Here is a 7,500-nt window from a genome sequence, read left to right on the forward strand (position 1 = left end):
TCCTTCCCGTCCGCACACCGGGTCAAACAGGAGCCTGCCACCGCCAGAGAACTCCCCCATGCCAGCCTGCGACGCCGCGGCCACTGATCGGGCCCCTGGAAGTCTTTTTTAAAAAATTTCCCCGACCCCAGAAAGGGTTCTGGGGGGCATCCGGACCACGCTCCGGCCAAAAAAGGAAAAAAAAAAAAAAAGCGGAAAAAAGGATCGGGGCCACCCGAGGCAGGGGAGTCACCAGGTCAACCCGGAGCTTCCCCCGCGGGCTGTGACGGACGGACCGCGCTCCGCCCGGGTCTCCCTGCCTCGAGCTCGGGGCTTCCTTCCCGTCCGGACACCGGGTCAACCCGGAGCCTGCCCCCGCCAGAGAACTCCCCCAGGCCAGCCTGCGACGCCGCGGCCACTGATCGGGCCCCTGGAAGTCTTTTTTAAAAAATTTCCCCGACCCCCAGAAAGGGTTCTGGGGGGCATCCGGACCACGCTCCGGCCAAAAAAGGAAAAAAAAAAAAAAAAAGCGGAAAAAAGGATCGGGGCCACTCGAGGCAGGGGAGTCACCAGGTCAACCCGGAGCTTCCCCCGCGGGCTGTGACGGACGGACCCCGCTCCGCCCGGGTCTCCCAGCCTCGAGCACGGGGCTTCCTTCCCGTCCGGACACCGGGTCAACCCGGAGCCTGCCCCCGCCAGAGAACTCCCCCAGGCCAGCCTGCGACGCCGCGGCCACTGATCGGGCCCCTGGAAGTCTTTTTTAAAAAATTTCCCCGACCCCCAGAAAGGGTTCTGGGGGGCATCCGGACCACGCTCCGGCCAAAAAAGGAAAAAAAAAAAAAGCGAAAAAAAAGGATCGGGGCCACCCGAGGCAGGGGAGTCACCAGGTCAACCCGGAGCTTCCGCCGCGGGCTGGGGACGGACGGACACCGCTCCGCCCGTGTCTCCCTGCCTCGAGCTCGGGGCTTCCTTCCCGTCCGGACTCCGCGTCAACCCGGAGCCTGCCCCCGCCAGAGAACTCCCCCAGGCCAGCCTGCGAAGCCGCGGCCACTGATCGGGCCCCTTGGAAGTCTTTTTAAAAAAAATTCCCCGACCCCTAGAACGGGTTCTGGGGGGCATCCGGACCACGCTCCGGCCAAAAAAGGAAAAAAAAAAAAAAAAGCGGAAAAAAGGATCGGGGCCACCCGAGGCAGGGGAGTCACCAGGTCAACCCGGAGCTTCCCCCGCGGGCTGTGACGGACGGACCCCGCTCCGCCCGGGTCTCCCTGCCTCGAGCTCGGGGCTTCCTTCCCGTCCGGACACCGGGTCAACCCGGAGCCTGCCCACGCCAGAGAACTCCCCCAGGCCAGCCTGCGACGCCGCGGCCACTGATCGGGCCCCTGGAAGTCTTTTTTAAAAAATTTCCACGACCCCCAGAAAGGGTTCTGGGGGGCATCCGGACCACGCTCCGGCCAAAAAAGGAAAAAAAAAAAAAAGCGGAAAAAAGGATCGGGGCCACTCGAGGCAGGGGAGTCACCAGGTCAACCCGGAGCTTCCACCGCGGGCTGGGGACGGACGGACCCCGCTCCGCCCGGGTCTCCCAGCCTCGAGCTCGGGGCTTCCTTCCCGTCCGGACACCGGGTCAACCCGGAGCCTGCCCCCGCCAGAGAACTCCCCCAGGCCAGCCTGCGACGCCGCGGCCACTGATCGGGCCCCTGGAAGTCTTTTTTAAAAAAATTCCCCGACCCCCAGAAAGGGTTCTAGGGGGCATCCGGACCACGCTCCGGCCAAAAAAGGAAAAAAAAAAAAAAGCGGAAAAAAGGATCGGGGCCACCCGAGGCAGGGGAGTCACCAGGTCAACCCGGAGCTTCCGCCGCGGGCTGGGGACGGACGGACCCGCTCCGCCCGTGTCTCCCTGCCTCGAGCTCGGGGCTTCCTTCCCGTCCGGACTCCGCGTCAACCCGGAGCTTGCCCCCGCCAGAGAACTCCCCCAGGCCAGCCTGCGAAGCCGCGGCCACTGATCGGGCCCCTTGGAAGTCTTTTTAAAAAAAATTCCGCGACCCCTAGAACGGTTTCTGGGGGGCATCCGGACCACGCTCCGGCCAAAAAAGGAAAAAAAAAAAAAAGCGGAAAAAAGGATCGGGGCCACCCGAGGCAGGGGAGTCACCAGGTCAACCCGGAGCTTCCACCGCGGGCTGTGACGGACGGACCCCGCTCCGCCCGGGTCTCCCTGCCTCGAGCTCGGGGCTTCCTTCCCGTCCGCACACCGGGTCAAACAGGAGCCTGCCACCGCCAGAGAACTCCCCCAGGCCAGCCTGCGACGCCGCGGCCACTGATCGGGCCCCTGGAAGTCTTTTTTAAAAAATTTCCCCGACCCCAGAAAGGGTTCTGGGGGGCATCCGGACCACGCTCCGGCCAAAAAAGGAAAAAAAAAAAAAAGCGGAAAAAAGGATCGGGGCCACCCGAGGCAGGGGAGTCACCAGGTCAACCCGGAGCTTCCCCCGCGGGCTGTGACGGACGGACCGCGCTCCGCCCGGGTCTCCCTGCCTCGAGCTCGGGGCTTCCTTCCCGTCCGGACACCGGGTCAACCCGGAGCCTGCCCCCGCCAGAGAACTCCCCCAGGCCAGCCTGCGACGCCGCGGCCACTGATCGGGCCCCTGGAAGTCTTTTTTAAAAAATTTCCCCGACCCCCAGAAAGGGTTCTGGGGGGCATCCGGACCACGCTCCGGCCAAAAAAGGAAAAAAAAAAAAAAAAAGCGGAAAAAAGGATCGGGGCCACTCGAGGCAGGGGAGTCACCAGGTCAACCCGGAGCTTCCCCCGCGGGCTGTGACGGACGGACCCCGCTCCGCCCGGGTCTCCCAGCCTCGAGCACGGGGCTTCCTTCCCGTCCGGACACCGGGTCAACCCGGAGCCTGCCCCCGCCAGAGAACTCCCCCAGGCCAGCCTGCGACGCCGCGTCCACTGATCGGGCCCCTGGAAGTCTTTTTTAAAAAATTTCCCCGACCCCCAGAAAGGGTTCTGGGGGGCATCCGGACCACGCTCCGGCCAAAAAAGGAAAAAAAAAAAAAAGCGGAAAAAAGGATCGGGGCCACTCGAGGCAGGGGAGTCACCAGGTCAACCCGGAGCTTCCACCGCGGGCTGGGGACGGACGGACCCCGCTCCGCCCGGGTCTCCCAGCCTCGAGCTCGGGTCTTCCTTCCCGTCCGGACACCGGGTCAACCCGGAGCCTGCCCCCGCCAGAGAACTCCCCCAGGCCAGCCTGCGACGCCGCGGCCACTGATCGGGCCCCTGGAAGTCTTTTTTAAAAAAATTCCCCGACCCCCAGAAAGGGTTCTAGGGGGCATCCGGACCACGCTCCGGCCAAAAAAGGAAAAAAAAAAAAAAGCGGAAAAAAGGATCGGGGCCACCCGAGGCAGGGGAGTCACCAGGTCAACCCGGAGCTTCCGCCGCGGGCTGGGGACGGACGGACCCGCTCCGCCCGGGTCTCCCTGCCTCGAGCTCGGGTCTTCCTTCCCGTCCGGACTCCGCGTCAACCCGGAGCCTGCCCCCGCCAGAGAACTCCCCCAGGCCAGCCTGCGACGCCGCGGCCACTGATCGGGCCCCTGGAAGTCTTTTTTAAAAAATTTCCGCGACCCCCAGAAAGGGTTCTGGGGGGCATCCGGACCACGCTCCGGCCAAAAAAGGAAAAAAAAAAAAAGCGAAAAAAAAGGATCGGGGCCACCCGAGGCAGGGGAGTCACCAGGTCAACCCGGAGCTTCCGCCGCGGGCTGGGGACGGACGGACCCGCTCCGCCCGGGTCTCCCTGCCTCGAGCTCGGGTCTTCCTTCCCGTCCGGACACCTGGTCAACCCGGAGCTTCCCCCTCGGGCTGGGGACGGACGGACACCGCTCCGCCCGGGTCTCCCTGCCTCGAGCTCGGGGCTTCCTTCCCGTCCGGACACCAGGTCAACCCGGAGCTTTCCCCGCGTGCTGGGGCCGGACGGACCACGCTCCGCCCGGGTCCCCCTGCCCCGAACTCGGGTCTTCCTTCCCGTCCGGACACCAGGTCAACCCGGAGCCTGCCCCCGCCAGAGAACTCCCCCAGGCCAGCCTGCGACGCCGCGGCCACTGATCGGGCCCCTGGAAGTTTTTTTTTTAAAAATTTCCCCGACCCCCAGAAAGGGTTCTGGGGGGCATCCGGACCACACTCCGGCCAAAAAAGGAAAAAAAAAAAAGCGGAAAAAAGGATCGGGGCCACCCGAGGCAGGGGAGTCACCAGGTCAACCCGGAGCTTCCCCCGCGGGCTGGGGACGGACGGACCCCGCTCCGCCCGGGTCTCCCTGCCTCGAGCTCGGGGCTTCCTTCCCGTCCGGACACCAGGTCAACCCGGAGCTTTCCACGCGTGCTGGGGCCGGAGGGACCCCGCTCCGCCCGTGTCCCCCTGCCCCGAACTCGGGTCTTCCTTCCCGTCCGGACACCAGGTCAACCCGGAGCCTGCCCCCGCCAGAGAACTCCCCCAGGCCAGCCTGCGAAGCCGCGGCCACTGATCGGGCCCCTTGGAAGTCTTTTTAAAAAAAATTCCCCGACCCCTAGAACGGGTTCTGGGGGGCATCCGGACCACGCTCCGGCCAAAAAAGGAAAAAAAAAAAAAGCGGAAAAAAAGGATCGGGGCCACCCGAGGCAGGGGAGTCACCAGGTCAACCCGGAGCTTCCGCCGCGGGCTGGGGACGGACGGACCCCGCTCCGCCCGTGTCTCCCTGCCTCGAGCTCGGGGCTTCCTTCCCGTCCGGACACCAGGTCAACCCGGAGCTTCCCCCTCGGGCTGGGGACGGACGGACCCCGCTCCGCCCGGGTCCCCCTGCCACGGGGTCGGGGCTTCATTCCCGTAAGGACACCAGGTCAACCCGGAGCGTGCTCCCGCGCACAGGCGCCGGCAGGCCCTCTCCGCCCACGGCAGAACAGACGCGAGCTCGGGGCTAAATTCCCGTCCGGCCACCAGGTCAACGTAATACTTTCAACGGGTTGACCTGGTGGCCGGTTTGCTTCTGGGGCACCAGGTCAACCCTATACTTTCAACGGGTTGACCTGGTGGCCCGTTCGCTTTTCGGCCACCAGGTCAACCCTATACTTTCAACGGGTTTACCTGTTGGCCGGTTCGCTTTTCGGCCACCAGGTCAACCCTATACTTTCAACGGGTTTACCTGGTGGCCGGTTCGCTTTTCGGCCACCAGGTCAACCCAATACTTTCAACGGGTTGACCTGGTGGCCGGTTTGCTTTTCGGCCACCAGGTCAACCCTATACTTTCAACGGGTTTACCTGGTGGCCGAAAAACAAACCGGCCACCAGGTCAACCCGGTTCCTGCCCCCGCGGGCTGGGGCCTGCGGACCCCGGTCTTTCCCGGGTACCCCTGCCGAGGGGTCCCGGGCTTAATTCTCCTCCGGCCACCAGGTCAACCCGGTTCCTGCCCCCGCGGGCTGGGGCCTGCGGACCCCGGTCTTTCCCGGGTACCCCTGCCGAGGGGTCCCGGGCTTAATTCTCCTCCGGCCACCAGGTCAACCCGGTTCCTGCCCCCGCGGGCTGGGGCCGGCGGACCCCGGTCTTTCCCGGGTGCCCCTACCGAGGGGTCCCGGGCTTAATTCTCCTCCGGCCACCAGGTCAACCCGGTTCCTGCCCCCGCGGGCTGGGGCCGGCGGACCCCGGTCTTTCCCGGGTGCCCCTGCCGAGGGGTCCCGGGCTTAATTCTCCTCCGGCCACCAGGTCAACCCGGTTCCTCCCCCGCGGGCTGGGGCCGGCGGACCCCGCTCCGTCCCGGGTGTCTCTGTCCCGGGCTTAATTCTCCTCCGGCCACCAGGTCAACCCGGTTCCTGCCCCCGCGGGCTGGGGCCGGCGGACCCCGGTCTTTCCCGGGTGCCCCTGCCGAGGGGTCCCGGGCTTAATTCTCCTCCGGCCACCAGGTCAACCCGGTTCCTGCCCCCGCGGGCTGGGGCCTGCGGACCCCGCTCCGTCCCGGGTGTCTCTGTCCCGGGCTTAATTCTCCTCCGGCCACCAGGTCAACCCGGTTCCTGCCCCCGCGGGCTGGGGCCGGCGGACCCCGGTCTTTCCCGGGTGCCCCTGCCGAGGGGTCCCGGGCTTAATTCTCCGGCCACCAGGTCAACCCGGTTCCTGCCCCCGCGGGCTGGGGCCGGCAGACCCCGGTCTTTCCCGGGTGCCCCTGCCGAGGGGTCCCGGGCTTAATTCTCCTCCGGCCACCAGGTCAACCCGGTTCCTGCCCCCGCGGGCTGGGGCCTGCGGACCCCGCTCCGTCCCGGGTGTCTCTGTCCCGGGCTTAATTCTCCTCCGGCCACCAGGTCAACCCGGTTCCTGCCCCCGCGGGCTGGGGCCGGCGGACCCCGGTCTTTCCCGGGTGTCTCTGTCCCGGGCTTAATTCTCCTCCGGCCACCAGGTCAACCCGGTTCCTGCCCCCGCGGGCTGGGGCCTGCGGACCCCGCTCCGTCCCGGGTGTCTATGTCCCGGGCTTAATTCTCCTCCGGCCACCAGGTCAACCCGGTTCCTGCCCCCGCGGGCTGGGGCCGGCGGACCCCGGTCTTTCCCGGGTGCCCCTGCCGAGGGGTCCCGGGCTTAATTCTCCGGCCACCAGGTCAACCCGGTTCCTGCCCCCGCGGGCTGGGGCCGGCAGACCCCGGTCTTTCCCGGGTGCCCCTGCCGAGGGGTCCCGGGCTTAATTCTCCTCCGGCCACCAGGTCAACCCGGTTCCTGCCCCCGCGGGCTGGGGCCGGCGGACCCCGGTCTTTCCCGGGTGCCCCTGCCGAGGGGTCCCGGGCTTAATTCTCCTCCGGCCACCAGGTCAACCCGGTTCCTGCCCCCGCGGGCTGGGGCCTGCGGACCCCGCTCCGTCCCGGGTGTCTCTGTCCCGGGCTTAATTCTCCTCCGGCCACCAGGTCAACCCGGTTCCTGCCCCCGCGGGCTGGGGCCGGCGGACCCCGGTCTTTCCCGGGTGCCCCTGCCGAGGGGTCCCGGGCTTAATTCTCCGGCCACCAGGTCAACCCGGTTCCTGCCCCCGCGGGCTGGGGCCGGCAGACCCCGGTCTTTCCCGGGTGCCCCTGCCGAGGGGTCCCGGGCTTAATTCTCCTCCGGCCACCAGGTCAACCCGGTTCCTGCCCCCGCGGGCTGGGGCCGGCGGACCCCGGTCTTTCCCGGGTGCCCCTGCCGAGGGGTCCCGGGCTTAATTCTCCTCCGGCCACCAGGTCAACCCGGTTCCTGCCCCCGCGGGCTGGGGCCTGCGGACCCCGCTCCGTCCCGGGTGTCTCTGTCCCGGGCTTAATTCTCCTCCGGCCACCAGGTCAACCCGGTTCCTGCCCCCGCGGGCTGGGGCCGGCGGACCCCGGTCTTTCCCGGGTACCCCTGCCGCGGGGTCCCGGGCTTAATTCTCCTCCGGCCACCAGGTCAACCCGGTTCCTGCCCCCGCGGGCTGGGGCCTGCGGACCCCGCTCCGTCCCGGGTGTCTCTGTCCCGGGCTTAATTCTCCTCCGGCCACCAGGTCAACCCGGTTCCTGCCCCCGCG

Source organism: Caretta caretta, chromosome 28 (assembly GCF_965140235.1).
Source record: "Caretta caretta isolate rCarCar2 chromosome 28, rCarCar1.hap1, whole genome shotgun sequence".
Lineage (NCBI taxonomy): Eukaryota > Metazoa > Chordata > Testudines > Cheloniidae > Caretta > Caretta caretta.